At 41.5% G+C, this 15,967-nt stretch overlaps 1 protein-coding gene and 1 long non-coding RNA gene across 6 annotated transcripts in view; both read left to right on the top strand.

Annotated features, from left to right (window-relative positions):
* Nucleotides 1–15,967, top strand: part of LOC126919906 (uncharacterized) — a 303,683-nt gene that overhangs the window by 232,627 nt on the left and 55,089 nt on the right. The gene's annotated exons all lie outside the window — the stretch shown is intronic.
* On the top strand, nt 3,733–5,302 carry LOC126920115 (uncharacterized). The gene is made up of 2 exons (XR_007711893.1): nt 3,733–4,744; nt 4,816–5,302. It is a non-coding gene; the product is annotated as an uncharacterized LOC126920115 (long non-coding RNA).

Genomic DNA, 15,967 nt, shown 5'->3' on the forward strand with positions numbered 1-15,967 from the left:
TAAATTTGTGCAAACGTTTTAAATAAGCTTTAAGTTTGAAGCTTCCAATTTAGTTATACTTTCATTGAATAACAGAATTTTGATCGCTTGGATAATGGCTGAAACAATGGTTAGATATATTCTGAAGGAGATCTAAAGATAATCGTGTGTTCCGTTTTTCCTATTATGGATTTACGAAAAAGGAAATTCCTTTGGGATATCTTGATTACCAAGAGGAACGACTATATAGGGAGAGCATAAAGCAGTAAGGGATTTAGTGGTTCGTCATTTGGACTAGCCAGCAGGGTCCTGTTTTAAAGGACCAAGGTAAAACAATTTGGAAAACAGGATCTCTCGAGGATAGGTATTATACGAGACAATAGAACACGTAACCTATATCAGTGGTATTCTGAAATATGAAACCTCCTGGGAGCATCACATTCGGTCTTCGAATTATCTTCTTACCTTTATCTTAACTCTTTGACCGCAAGTGTTCTCGTCTACCGTCAGGATCTTCTGATTAAATCTTTCTTCTTGATATACGGTTGTGTAAGTACCAAGTGTAATTGTTTTCTGACCGTTCATTTTCATCATCGCATCACTAATTACCTGCTATCCTTTGTATATTTTTCACACGTTTCGCTATATCGGTTTCGCTGCCTGATTCTTCTTGACAGGAGATTTGCATACATTTTCTCGCTATTCCAAGACATTTTTTTACAATAATTTTAAATTCTCGACTCGAAAGGAAGATTCGTTACAGACAAACCGTACGTGGAATTTTAAGTGAGATTACAAATGAAACTAAAGTTTCTAAAAAATACAACTTTTATCGTATCGACAAAATAATAACAGTAAAGCATTGAGAATATGGTAACACAAAAACCATAAAACATTTAAAAAACGAATATCAAAAATGCGAACACAGTTATTTATGTAGCAGTGACCAATAGTCGCCAAATTCTTTTTTCGTGTACCCTGCCCAATGCCAACCTATCTTTCCAAACTTCCAAGAAACTATCCCAAGATAAACCACACTCTCTAAAAACATTGCGCAGAACGCGAGGAACGCGTCGTGACAAATTTTTCGCGCGAGCCGCATAGTCGATGCGGGGAATCTCGAGGCGAATTCCACCGATGCTAATCGCGTCTGATCTCTCCGTTGGAGCCGGCTTCTTCTCCACAGTCGGCTCTTATCTATCTGGCATCTGTGTGTTCGGTTATAGACGAAACAGCGTGTGTACACGTGGGTACTCCGTCCCAATCTGTGGCAGGTATCTCTCTGATTCGCGAGCGGAGATAATCCGCGGTTATGTGTCTCCGCGCGACACACTTATTCAATTAAATCGACGACGATACACCGGACCGAATATACCCGGTACGATCGAGCGGTAACCTACATCGTGGGCCCGATTAATTGCATTCTAATAAATGAATAGATACCCGGTGATATTTATGATGATACGCCTCGCGTGACGGGTGAATTGTTAATTGAACGTCCGGAGAATAATCGAATATCGTGGTTTATGGTGTACCCGGTGGCGAAGATAATTGGGTAAAGACAGAGATTTGTGTTTCGTTGGGAAGATTGAAGAGATTTTTTATAGACGAGATGTGTGTGAAATTCTAACTGAAGATAGAAGTTACAAGTTGGAAGGTCGAAGGTAGTTTGAATTTTGTTCAGAATACGACGACCACGTTCGCTAAACTGTAATTCCTGAGATTCGATCTTTTAAGACAAGCAGTTAAGACAAGCGATCTTTAAGACAAGCAAGTTAAACTGTTCGGAGGTGCAAGCTTTAAAAGGAATCTTATAGTTTAATGAACGTCGAATGGTTTTTGTATTTTCAAAAATACGTAATTTTCTGTAAAAGACTTAAAACTGCAATTGTATCGTACGAATGTATAGATGAAATTTGCAGATCTCGTTAATAAGAGAATCGCGATTCAGTTTCGTGGTATTTAAATGATCCGAAAAAAAGTGTTTCAATGTACAAAGTACAACCTGTTCATCGAACAGCATTGATTTTAGCCTCGAGGCGGTCTCTTTACAATTTCTTTTCATCCATCGGTTCGTGAGGTGAGCGGCACATGACCATGCTGTGAAATTACTTTTACACGGTGTTCGAAAATAATTAGGAGACACGGTGTTTCCAGGTGTAGCTTAGGAAAACGCAGCGAACGTTATAAATCAAATCATTTGTAACGTACGAACAAAGTTACTTAAAAAACTTCGTCTATGCCACTATGTACGAAATACAGTAATTACTGGTAAATTCCAATTCATTCCACTAGACTACCACAGTCTAGTTACATAAGCGTCGAATAATGACAAAGTCAGTCGAGTAACATACTCATAATTTTTAAAAACCATTAAGCACAAGCCTCTATACCATCGAGTCTCCTTATTTGTTCGTTCGAATAAGGAAAAACGTTTGAAACGTTTCTGTCGGGACGTAAAACGAACAATTGCAATTAGAACCTTCGAATCTGTTAAATACGTTAGAAAAGTTGTTAACTCATCGAGAGACTCGAATATTAGCCACTTTAGCGAATTATGATGGGTTCTTGAATCTCGTGGTACCGTGATTGGTGAAGATTCAGCCGGACGGACGAAGATCCTTATTACAGGAAATAGCTTCGGAGCCAGTCGTGTCATTAAGTATGCAAGTCGCGGCCACAGGCACGGCTCTACCTCCGGGAACGTCTGTGCAACGTCGAAAACTTCTAATCTACCAGCTAGGATACACCTCCTCGATCGTTTATTTCTTCACGTTCTCGCTCTATCCTGGAAATAATTATACGCTATTGATCGTTATTGAGCGACTCCAATAGCCCGGAGCTTTTTTGTCCGATTCGTTCCATTCCGTTCCCTCCGCTAGATATAATACATAACCATTTATATTATTTATACGTTTCATTCGAACTCATTTTCATTGCTTCGATATTCCTATTTTTTTATTCCTGTATGTTAGATGCAAGTATTTAGATGTGTGAGTAATCTGATGTAATTGTATGTAAATATTTGATTGATACATTTTTCGTTTTAATCTGGATACTTAATTTACCAACTGTACCAACTATTTAATTTACTACATGTACCAACTATGGCTAACGCGCCGTTTCGTTTACGTATTTGCACTTAATTAGACTTCGACCTACAGCCACAAGCTTGGTTACGTTCAGTCTGTCTCGAGCCGTCATGAATGCCGGAACGAAATAATATCGGTGGAACGAAGTAGTGTTCGTGTAATTAATCTCGACTCCGTACATTTATCGTAATTAATAAATTCAAACTGATACTCGTCGGACTTCAACGGTGTGAAATTTGAAATAAAATTGGATAAGCAGATAAGAAGAACAAATTTTTAATGGTGGAGTACTTACTTGACATTTAAATGACAAGAAAGAAATCTAAAAGGAAAGGGTATTTCATGTTTCAATATGTTACAAATACGCAATATAGTCAAACAATCTGGTTCAACTATGAAATCCGACTAAATTATGCAAATCCACTGACGATAATTATCGCGATAAACTAGCAAAAAGGAACTGCTGGTAATGTAAACGTTTTGCAATTCAAATCACAGCTATCTCATTTGTCGATAAATGGTTGAGGCAATAAGTGTACCGTAAGAAAAGTGGTGATTCGAAATCTAACACCCGACTACGTCAGCAGGGACTAATCTTTAAAGCTTTCCTCGCCGATGCGAGTGTCTTCTGGTTGCAGCTGTAATTACATGGAAGGTAATTAACATATCAAAATGACGTTAAAATTCTCGTGAACGGTACCGAAGCAATTAGAAAGAAACTGAAAATTACACAGGAATCAACGCATTATCCGTGTACTCTAATGTAATTAAAGACTCGGCAGCGCTGTTGACCTGAAAATCTCTGAATTATAGAAAAATTATTCCAATTAAACACGCGAGGCACTGTTTCGTGTTTAACTCTTTGCTTTATCTTATCGAGTCACACTCTTCCTATGAATTATGAATTCTAACTTCTAAACGATCCAAATTATTCTGACACTTTCGAATTAAACGCTGTAATTCCGCAACTGTAGTAATTTGGCAACATAACAACCAATAAAAAGTTATTGCTGTCCTAAAAACTTCAAATCTTCTGACGAGACGTAAGCACCCAAATCTCAACTGACAGCGATAATTGCGAATCGAATCGAATCGAATCGACGTGTAGTCACTCGTATTTTGCCAGTCCAAATACAGGCCGGTCATTAAATCGAAATCGATGTTTCGGAAACGGAAGGTGTGGGCAATGTGGCGCAAGTATCATGACCAAGTAGGAGGGGCGTGCGGCTTGTTGCGGCGTAGGTACGTCTTGACGCGCGATCGGACCGGCCATCAGTGACTCTTTCTCTGCCGGCAGCATCCGATCGTTCTGAGGTCTCGCTCTCGTCTGAGTCTCGCGGCTACGTGTGTGCTCGCGGCCGATTACCAATCCCGTGATCGATTACCGAATCCGTGAGCGATTGTCGAACTCGCGACGTATCAACCGGTCGCACTACATGTGTGACCAACCGAACAGTTCTATATGTCAAGAATCGATCGTCGACACATCGATTTCCGGACCAAGAAAATTCAGAAGAAATTAATAGGGGTGAATCGTGGATGTTTTATTTGTTCGTAGTGACGTACTTGTGTGTGAAACAAGGAGGATGTCTAACTACAAGGTTATTTTTCGAGGTGCGAGAATTTCCGGATCGAGAGAAGAGAAATAATTTTGATTAGTGATTGATTAATTGGTAAGATTGTCGATTATCTTTATATTGATTGTATTTAGTAAATGACGATCGTGTTTATCTATGAATGTTAGAAGAACGTGCTTACGGATAGTGGAGGTGGATGTTCGTTGAGAGGTAGGCTCTAGCTAGTTCATTCATTAATTTCAGCTAAGATATACCTGGTATGTTATGGATATTGATACCAGGTGCGAAAACAAAGGGTAACATTGAATAAAATTTTAGACGTCGTCGACTGTGCTGTTAATATTATGGATTTATGCGCATCTATTTAAAGAACAGCAGAGTTGATACATATTTATAACCCAGATGATGTACTTATGTATAAATGAGAGCAAAGGTACTCTCTTACTGACACTCACACCTTATGAGAGCAGCTTACTATTCTTCCAAATCGACGTCTTACTATGAAATACTTCTTTCAAGTCAGAGTTTAATGTTTCAATATTATTCAACTATATCTTATAGAGCAAAGTATTTTCAAATGTAATAAACAGCTGTTCAAAAATTCCATATTTTTTTACAAGCAAAGAAATAAAATTTTTATTTTATATCATTAAATTATGTCGTAGACACATAAACATCCGAAGTCTGCTCGTCGTAATACAAAATTTACCTCGATCTCACTTCACCCCGCACCATGAAACCATTCCACATTTCCACAGTCTACGTGCAGACCCTTTCGTGTATTCACCTTTCTCCAACCCTGTTACCCAGTACCCCCCTTTCGATCAACGAAAGTAAAACCAAAAAGCGTGCCAGAGCCGGAGGGTAAAGAGTCAGGTGTGGAAGGGGTGGTTCACGAATCTGATGGAGATAACGATCGCGGCGCTCGGAGCAGCAAGTAGCTAGCAGGTACTCAAAATCGGCCTCGAACGAGAGAGAAGAGACCGGTCCGTAAACACTTGTACGCGACGTCCTACGGTGACTCGCGGAGGGCTTCCATGGCTCGGCATGTTCGAGACCACGCTGTGTGGTCCTCTTAAGAAGGCTGCGCGAAGTCCAGGGTACCGAACCAACAGCCACCCGAGCGACGAAAGGGGAGACACGATGGCAAAGAAGGGGAGGAACGAGGGTGGGGAGAAAGGTGGCAGCATGTGACCCCGAAGCGTCGTCCCGAGGAGACTCGCCTCCTAAGGTGATTTACGTTTCGCCAATGGCGCCTTTTGTCTAGCCAGCCGGCTGTCAGACGTGTTTGATTTTCGCAATATATTATACGCTCGACGAATTATACTGCGCCCGGTCGCGGCCATAATTCAACGGCGACGAAGTGACGCGCGAAGCTGTTCGACGAAGCGACCGATTCTGCGAACGAACCAGGACCGGAAACGTCGTTCCCCACGCGCCACGATCGTGTCTGTCCTGACCGTTCCCACGACCACGTGGATAAATCCTCAGGGATTGAGCTTGTTTTGCTTGATTTTTGGCTGATGAACTATGTATATGGTGTCCTTTGTCCGGAGGAGGTAGGAGATGACTGGGACGATCGGTGTGGGTGATGTCGCTTGGATGGAATGCAAATGCGATTGGAGAGGTACGATGGTCAAATCGATGTTTATGTAGTAGCGAAATGGCAAGGATGGATCGCGTGTGAGAAACGGGGAAATGGTTGATTCTCGTGAGAAGATGTCGATTTCTCTATATTTTAATTCAGGGAAGACGTAACCATGCATTGGTTTTCCTAGGTGAAAACTTCGACGTGGCTGATTTCATTTGTTTCGTAATAACATAGCTGTCTTGTTACAACACTCCTCGGATGTAGACTAAACACGACAGAATCGTAGATACTTAGCATAAAATAATATTCGGCCAAGTCGTGATCGAGATCCTCCAGTTAAATTCATATGATAATATTATTTTCTTAGAAAATATTTTAAATTGAAATACTAAAACATTTTGATGTCCAATTTCGTCCAGCAATTCTATATCTAAAATAAATATTCCGGGATCCATCACATCCGCTGAATCGGTATTTTTTTATCGAATAAAAATTTTAATCCGGTTTAGAGCATATTTGTATTGTACAGTTAACATATTTTAACTCCAATTTGTAACTCTGAATTTCTTTATATTAAATAGCTGATTTTGCACGACAATCGTATGTCCAAAATAAATATTCGTCCGATATAAATAAAAAGATCTATTCTTATCCAAAAAAAGTCGTCTACACGTTCTGAGCACCTTATTCTATATTCATCGAATTGCGAATCCTCCCCCCTATAGTTTTACAATGAAGCATCGCGTAATTAAAACGCGATCGCCACGGTTTAGAGGCTTCTCGTGTGTCTGTCGCCTTTGCTTTTGTTTCCCATGGGAATCCCCACGAATTCTCGTGGAACAGCCGGATAATTAAAGAAGCACGCGAGGGCCAGACTAATTTCATCCGACGAACATCGTGCTACGATTCGAACAATGCCCCCTGCACCGACCGTAAATAGGAAACGCAGATATAAACGCGCGTTCCTTCGCGCGTAATTGGGCGCGTGCATCGCTGTTTCAAAGTGCTTGTCACGTTAAGTGGTTCCGTCGCGAGTCTTATCTTATCGGGGGTAGTAGAGATTGGTGAAACAACTACGTATCTCACTGTACGACACGTTTCTTGAAATTGCTTCTTCAACCTGGTTTTTTCGGTTACAGTGTATATGTACTTAAGAAATTTTGGAGAAGTGGAAATAAGAGAGTTGAAATTGAGGTCCCGTTTTAAAGAATGCGGTTTTGAAGATACGTTTAGTTTGGTTAGGTTTCGTTGTGTGATTACGATGTTGTAGAAAGGATCTTTTTTCACGATATTTATGTTCAAGCCTAACCATTTTATCATATTAGATTATTAAAAAATTCGAGGACGATTCTACGATGTCTAACAATGTTTCTACTGTATTATACAACCGTACGTTAAGTCGAATACTTGAAACTCTTTCCAATAAGAATAAGAATTCATCTGGAAGAAATTCGAGATTGAAACTTCGTTCGAATCGTCAACAATACATTTTTCTTACGAAGGGTTAAATGTTACATTTTTTCTACGTAAATTCGATCGACTAACTGAACTTGTATTAGGAAAGGAATAAAATTATAAATGAGCAAAACTTAGTGGGTGATTAATATAATTAATTCTAACGATGATTCTAACGATTCTACTTCGAGAGGAAACGGGGATTCGCGGCACGACAAATGGGATGCGAACAGATCACGAACGTACCCGTTTTTCGAGAGTGAAACTGCGTTCGAAAGTCCGCGGCGCACGGCGAAACGAAAACTGATCTCGTACAAGGCGTCCTTTAATTGGTCACGTTCGATCCGCTTATCAGCGGGAACGCAGGATCGGCGAAACCGAGTATCCCCTACAAAGTGTTCCCGTGGGAACGATCGTTAATTGTCCATAAAATGCACTCTCACCTGGCACTGTGCTAAAAGCAGAACCGTGTTCGCCACGGAAGAATCACGTATCCGCGAGAGGACAACGATCATCCGAAAGAAATAGCTCCTGCCCCGTTCCCCGCCCCTCTTCTGTCACGTTTCTACCTTCGATAGTTTTGCAAGGGTGTCGATGAATCTTTCGTTAGCGATTACTACTATCCCAACTACACAAGTATTGCATGGAGTATCAAGGAAATAGGAAAGCTTCAACCATAATACTTTTATTTTAAATAACGAGCTTTACAAGGGTCAATTTACGATACGGATGTTTGCAGCAACTAAGTAAATTAAGTAGCTTCGAGAAATTATTAATCGCTGCAAACTCTTATAATCTTCTCAACGTATCCTTTTGCAATTAATTAATATCCTCTCGCAGTTCCATCGGTAATTAATTCCCACCCTCTAGATTCGATTACCTAGATTAATTTCGTATTTGAATCTGGAGAATCGGAATTAATTAACAAACTGTAGACTCGTGATTCGAACAAGCGTAAAAATTGGCAAGTGCCTTTCTTAGTCTAAAAAGTATGTCATTGTTTAGAATTATCTGTGTCCGTGGCAAGAAGAAGAGGAAAAAGAATTTATATAAGAAGCAGGTAAATGCAGGAAAAGTAGGTAGTAAAAAACGCGGTCGCATGTAAGATGGTAGAGGAATCGAGGGAACCGTTTAGCCAGTGTAAACATTTTATTACACGTCGGGGACGGTTGTATTCCCGCGAGCCGACCGAATGAATCGCGGCATTCCTCTCGGCAAGCGTTGCCGAGGATGAGAAGCCCCCTTTTGCTTCGCGTTCGAGAGCAAACAAACCGTGTATCTTTATTACAGTAATAACTATAATCTCGAGTCCCAGCGGAGAACCCTTCCTTCCATATACGATACACCCAGTCGTCGGCTCTCTTCCTCGAAACTGCGTAATCAGTTGCCGTCTACTTCACTGAAAGCAGCTCTCCTCACTTTGAATCACCTTAACCGACAGTACGGTAGGCAACCGTGGCTGAACACGCTCGCGACTTACACACGGAGGAACGCGCCGCGTCGGTGTTCACTGTCATTAGAGGAGGGAACCGCGATTAGAGTTGAAATAGACTCCGGGCCTGATACAAACGACTCGCGATCAAATTGATTCGGTTGCAATTTCCGTGGGCTCCTTCTTCACTTGCAACCTTTCCTTTTCCCATCCTTTCGTGGCTTTCTTTCATGTAAATCCACCGAGGATGCCTCGTAAGTGGTCCACCTTTTTGCCCTCGCCGCTCTGACAATTATCGCTGGTTAAGAAGTATGATTTAGGTCGACGATCCACGGTAGTGGTATCCGCCAAGATTTGTAAGAGACTCGGATTATATGGATCCTCTTAACGGCCAGTATCTTTTTTTCCCTGCGTCTTTATGATCGCTGGTTACAAGTTACTTTGTAACGCGTTTCGTTTATTGCGATTCTTGTAAATATAAAAGACATTTCTGAATGAGTGGTACATCCACCCGGAAGATTACATTATGGACAAGAGTAAGTCGAGAAAGGAGGATAAAATTCCTTCGTTCGACAACGAGCTTTTCAGCAAAATGCCAAGCTTGAAAATTCCTAGTGTACTTAATTATTAAAAAATTCCCATCTTTCCAATTCACTCTTACGTATAGAATACGGTAGTTGCAGCTATTCTTAAACACGCGTTCCAAGTATTCGAAGGATCGGTCGTATATCTTTCCGCAATAAGAAGAATCGCCACTTTCGTGCCAAAAAGGAAGAAACCGAAACGTAAAGCACGCGCATTCCGCGTCCCAAAAAATTCCACCTTACGTTCGTAGCAAGCTTGAGGCATCCGTAAAATCAAGCCCAGTGCCACACATCCACAAATCTCGGATCCCGAACAACCGTTTAAACATCGGAACGACCTCAGAAACGACAAGAGGCACTGAAAAAATATCATGGCGGTGCGGTACACCGACGCGCGGCAATCGGTAGAGGCTCGTTAATTTCACGGGAGGATTTACAAGCTAGTGAACGCCTACCGTGTGTGCGTATTGCCTGGCGATCATTCCGCCAGCCGGCAGCGTAAAACCCGCGCGACTAAGCTACGGTATTTTATACGGTGAATTTCATTGTGCTGTCCGCGTGAGAGAGGGTTGCAGAGGATAAGGGTGCGATATCCAAGGGATTTCGTTTCGCTCCTGTCTCTCCTTAAGCTCCTGTCTCTCGTTAAGACATTCGCGCCTGTTAATGGGCTGACGCGCACGCAAGTAGCTTTAACGCGAACTAGTCGCCATACATGGCGCGGAAGCGACTGCTACTCTCATAAAATATGACGCGTATCTTCTTATTAGAAGTAAATTGTATCCTCATTACCTGGCGCGCTTCTAGCGCCGCTATCTCTTTCTCTATTCCCTCGTGGTTCTCCCGCCTCCCTTCGTGGCTCGTTTTCATTTTGTTTAATCGTGATCTGACTCGAGCAAGGCAACTAATCAGACCACCGTTTGCAATCAGATTCCACGGAATATTAATAGCCTGGATGCTCTTTCTAGGCTTGTCCCCGCGTCCACTGTCGCAGCGTCGATAACGCGCAAAGTGGACGTTGGAATGTACCTAGTCCTGCTATAAATATTGGTATAAATGTATCGAATAGCAATTTTAAGGATACAGGAAAAGTTATAATGCGTAGCTAATAGGATTTTATTAAGATCTATACACATATCAATTTAATATTTATTTGAAATAAGGAAAAGAGATTAACCGACGTTGGCTGAAATAGCTATTCTGCTTTTATATGAATTTACAAACGATATTCGAGAATTTGCTCAGCCTGTAAACAAACAGTCTCTGTTCGATTCTTAGGAATTCGTCGTAATAGTGGCTTCGAAAAATCGAAAATCTAATTAACGCATTTATACGGAGCATGTATTGACATGCAAAACCAACTATTACTATTATTATTAATTTCTTTTATTCATACGACGATGCAAGATTTTTGAAGCAATCGTCGTTCGAAATATCCGATAAAATGACAAAAATTATAACAGGACGAGATATGTAGAATGTTGAGAAATTTTGAGAACTGCTTAGGTGAGAAAGTAAGTGAATATGTGGCTGTATTATTTAATAAAAGATCATTGAATAGAGAAAAGGGATCACACGGAGAGATTTCACGAAGACATATCACGGAGGATTATTTCATAGAAATGAATTGTGTAGGTATAAGGTGGATAACGGTGATTGAAGTAATTCGTTGACGCGGATACGTAGGTCAATCGATCTTTATCAATCGACCCGATTCGTTAGCGCGTTTAGAGTATCGGTCTGGTGCTCGCGTAACGCTGCATTTAAATCACCAAGCTGCATACTTGTTGCCTGATAAAAATCAGCCGGTACATTGATCGCGGGTAATTTATGAGCTGCCGTGTTGGGCATACCAGAGCGCTTACATAATTTATGAAATCGTCGTATAATATCTGGCTAGTCCTCTGTTCGAACGTGTTGCGTCACAAAAAAACGCGTCCGCAGTCGCTTGTCTGTCACAGGATTTTCAGCCACGAGCCTTTCGCGAAAGATAAATCACCGTCAATCTTACACCGGGTCTTTGCAGATTTGATTATTTATTAGAATTCATAGACAGAGAATTATGGGCCATTGTATGCAAAGTAGACGTGCACCAAAATACTCCTCCGCGGTTCTACTTAATTCCTGGTGTATTCTCGTACTACCTGTTCAGTGCGATATATGTAGATAATTTTAGAGCGATCATAAAATGTGAGATAGGAAGTCAGGGTATCTGAATCGTTCAGCGTCGAATATGTCAGAAACATGTCTATATCGTAAGGAAATAGAAACTTGAAATACTACAATTCTTAAGTGTTAAATGTCATCGCAATTCCTCTGAAGTCCGTTATTTCCTAGACGCCTAGTAGCAAACCTTCGATGCCTAAAAAAGGACTATCGTTTGTATACGCTCATTAGCAAACGTAAATATTAACAAATGTCCATCATGATACTCTCGCATTTCTCACAACAAGAACAACAAGAGCAGCTATCTTCACGAGTGCACCCAATCTAGAGCGTTCCACAGATTCGTCGGTCACCCACCATTAACATTACTCGAGACTAATTGGATGCTCCTTCGAACGACATTAGCGTACCACGCGTGTCGTATACATTACCACGCGTAACTTTAACCGTTCAAAAACATCGAGAGAAATGATCCTCGTCCGTGTACAAAATTGTTTCTCTCCTACGGGCGATCGGCCAAGTCCATTCAGAAGGATCGAGACGAATGTCGTCCGCCTCTCTTTCTCGATCGCCAACGAGAACGAGAATGAGCCTCTGGGCTGTGCGATTACTCATTGAAGACGTTGATTGCGGCTACGGCATACTTACCGAATCTCATCGTCGGCGGCCGAGCGAAGCAATAAAACGCGCCCGGCTGAATTTCGACGTAGCTTCCTCATTTTTTCTCTCTCTCTCTCCATCTTTTTTTTTGCGTTTCGCGCAGAGAAGCACTATTTTACGGCCTGTTAAAGGCCCGAGTAATTGTTCCATCGAGAACGAGCACTTGTCCCGGAGACTAATGGCTACTATTCGCTCGTCACATGCTGGATCGCTCTTCTCTCTCACGGTGTCGTCAATTTTCGACCCAAAACCACGAACATAGTCCTCTACAGCGAACTTTCGTTCGTTTCCTTGAATTCGACGTTATGCAACGTGTTTTTCGGACGTGTTACATGTAGCTGAGGGAAATAACACGCTCGGTACTTTGCTTTCTACGTTGAAATTTCGGTATAATTGCGAGCAGGTTTTTTTTCCGTTGTGTAATCGAAACTCTGCTGTTCTCTTTTCTTGGCTGAACTTTTTTTGTATCTTTCCGTGTTGTGCGAAGTATGTAGTGATAACAGGATGCCTTGTCTTTAACGTATCTTAAATTCCTTGTTAAATTTCCCTGTCAGCCATTTGCGTCATTGTAACTTGATAAAGCATTCGAACATTCAAGTTTCTTGTAGGTTGCCTGACTTAGTAGACATTCTCGTCACAGGGAATCGATTAAAACTCGTTCATCGATACTTTTCGTAGGCGTCCATGCATAATCAATACAGGAACTCCCACTGTTTTGCATTTCTCTCTGAAAGTGTTATGACACGATCCTTTGTAGCCACTTTGCCTGAATATTGATCAGCGAAACTTGTATAATTAAATTACGAATAGATTTTATCGATACAATAGACGTGCCAGACTGTTCTAGAGTTATCTGTTTAATCATAGAGACTCGATCATAGAGACTGTTCCCGAGATACAGAGACAAGGTAACGTAACGTCAGTGTTGAGATACCTATAAATACGCGTTATAGAAGCGAGAGATGCGCTTTAATGTATCCGCCATTAATCCTCAGTATACTTACACGCCGTAGCTTCGTGTAAATAAACGTTAGCCTGCGCTAATCTCGCCTGACATCGGGCTGACCGATAGACCGATTGATGCGACTATCGATGCGAGAATCCAGCGAACTTTCAGCGACAGGGAGCCACCGATTCTCGCGTGGGTGACCCATCTCATGCTATTGATCCATGTTCCACCTCTGGGCACGGTTGCTTTAGTTACCGATCCCAGTCCTACCTACAGATCCAGTCGGTGTCTATGCCTTGGAAAGATTAAAATGAAAAATCTGTTTGCGTTTTTTTATTCATTTTCTCAGTACTTTCCTATACACGATATATTATGTATTAATTATTACGTATTTTGAACGATACAACAGCACGTTCGAACAAGCAAGAATCATCTTCTATAATGAAAGCTTCGTATAACTTATGCTACGAAGTCAAAATGCTGATTCACTAGATGTACGACGTGATATGCCACGCGCAATTGAAAATGCACGAACCTATTGTACAATTATATAAACAAAACTAATTACACTATGTAATCAGACATCGATTCTTATTCTTTCCCCTATCCAATTTATCTTTCATAAAATCAGCCCTATTTCAAAGCCCTTAACGAAACCAGCAATCATCCCTATAACAGAAACTCCATGGGGGCCATAAAATTATCGTCGAAAGCGAGGATCCTGGCCCGTAAACCCACTGAGCACCCTGAATGAGGATGAAAGGGAGATGAACACGAGCACCCTAGGGTCGATGATAAAAATTTGGGTCTCGATGGGTCTCCGAGCTAAGCGATCATGTTCCTGGTTCGACGTCCTTTCCATCTCGTCCACGCCACGAATGTGGGACGATAAAACGAGGCTCGCCCCAACAGCCAAATGAGGCGGCATCGTAAAACGCGCGTTTCGGGAAAGGTGCATCGAAGAAGGTCTTCATTCAGCTTGGTAACAAAGACCGCTTCGGTCGCTATGTAGAACGTATTCTATTTAAGAAACTATATGCTCGCTATAAAACTTATCGGTGTGATCTTGACAATGAGCGCTTCATATAGAGCGCTTCATATAAAAGAACCGAGAACATATTCTTGTTAGACACAGACGAACGTATTCAGACCAGTTTATGGACTCAGAAAATGTTTATAAACTGGATCGTTTAGTCATTAACTTATTTGAAATCGATCTGCAACTAGAGGTTCATCCCTGTGAATAGATATTTTGAAATCTTGATAGCTTCCATTACAGTCCATTACTTTTTTATTTTAAAACCAACACCACTTTGTAATTTCATACAATATTTTCTGCAATATTACTTCTTCGGTACTGTCTGATAATGATAACACGAATTCCTTCAGGTGACGCATATGATGCGTCACTGATTGCATTGAGTAGACATTATACGATGCACACGGTGCGTCAGCAATTTCAGCAAATTCACTTAACCAATATATCTTTGCGTTATCTATCGTCGAATTATTGACTTTTAACTGAACTGTTTCTTGGAAATTGAACATCGATCGTGTCAGTATTTATGTAACGAGATTATAAATCACCAAAAAGTGAAGTTTATTCAATTGATTTGCGAGAGGCTCGTTTACGTTCACGAAGATATCAAAATTCATAATCCGCCGTTATCCACCAGAAACAGCAATTTCGCACGTTCCTCTCACTCACACCCTTTTCCACCCATCCGTCGTATTCTCAAACATCCAACACCCACGCGAATGCGCACGATCCGAGACGCGGATCGCCAGCAGATCACGACCCCGTGATTTCGCGTGGAAGACAACTTTCGCAGAATGCCCGTAGCGTGCAGAAGGTGTCCATATTAATTCATGATGGCGCGTTATCGGACATACCTCGCTGACGATAGGATCGTCCATTCTCGTGAGAAGATGCGACGCAGGCGGAAGCGACGCGCGCCACGCTCGAATCTAAATACCTGTCAGCCGTGTGTTTACACGGCACGACGTGGCCGCGCGATAACGCGCACGTCGTTTGCACGCGCTTGCACCTGCACGCGCTTCCATCGTCGCAGTTTTATCGCATTTCGCGGCCCAGTAACCCGCATAACCTGCGCGCTTATGATCCAAGAAGTTTCCACTTAATCCTTAAAAGGATGGGACAAAGTGTTCGTTTCTGTGAGACTCGGTTTCATAGCTTCAAGCTATCGACTGGTCGAAGAATAGCTAGAAGTCGGAGATTATTTTATTGACGGTGAATGGAAACGGGAATTTATGCTTCTTGGATCTGATAGGTTGCCTGGATGTTGTTTTGTTGTCTGTAAGGGGCATAGGTCAAGAAATTTTTGCTTAAGTTTGGTTTCCTGAAATGTTGTAAGTTTACCACTGTGAATTGTTTTGGTCTACTTCAAGATCCGTGTTTATATTCGTGTAACTTATTAGACTTGTCGATTTTAAATATAATGGTTTATGAGAATAGGCTTGAAAT

Source organism: Bombus affinis, chromosome 1 (genome assembly GCF_024516045.1).
Source record: "Bombus affinis isolate iyBomAffi1 chromosome 1, iyBomAffi1.2, whole genome shotgun sequence".
NCBI classification, from domain to species: Eukaryota; Metazoa; Arthropoda; class Insecta; order Hymenoptera; family Apidae; genus Bombus; species Bombus affinis.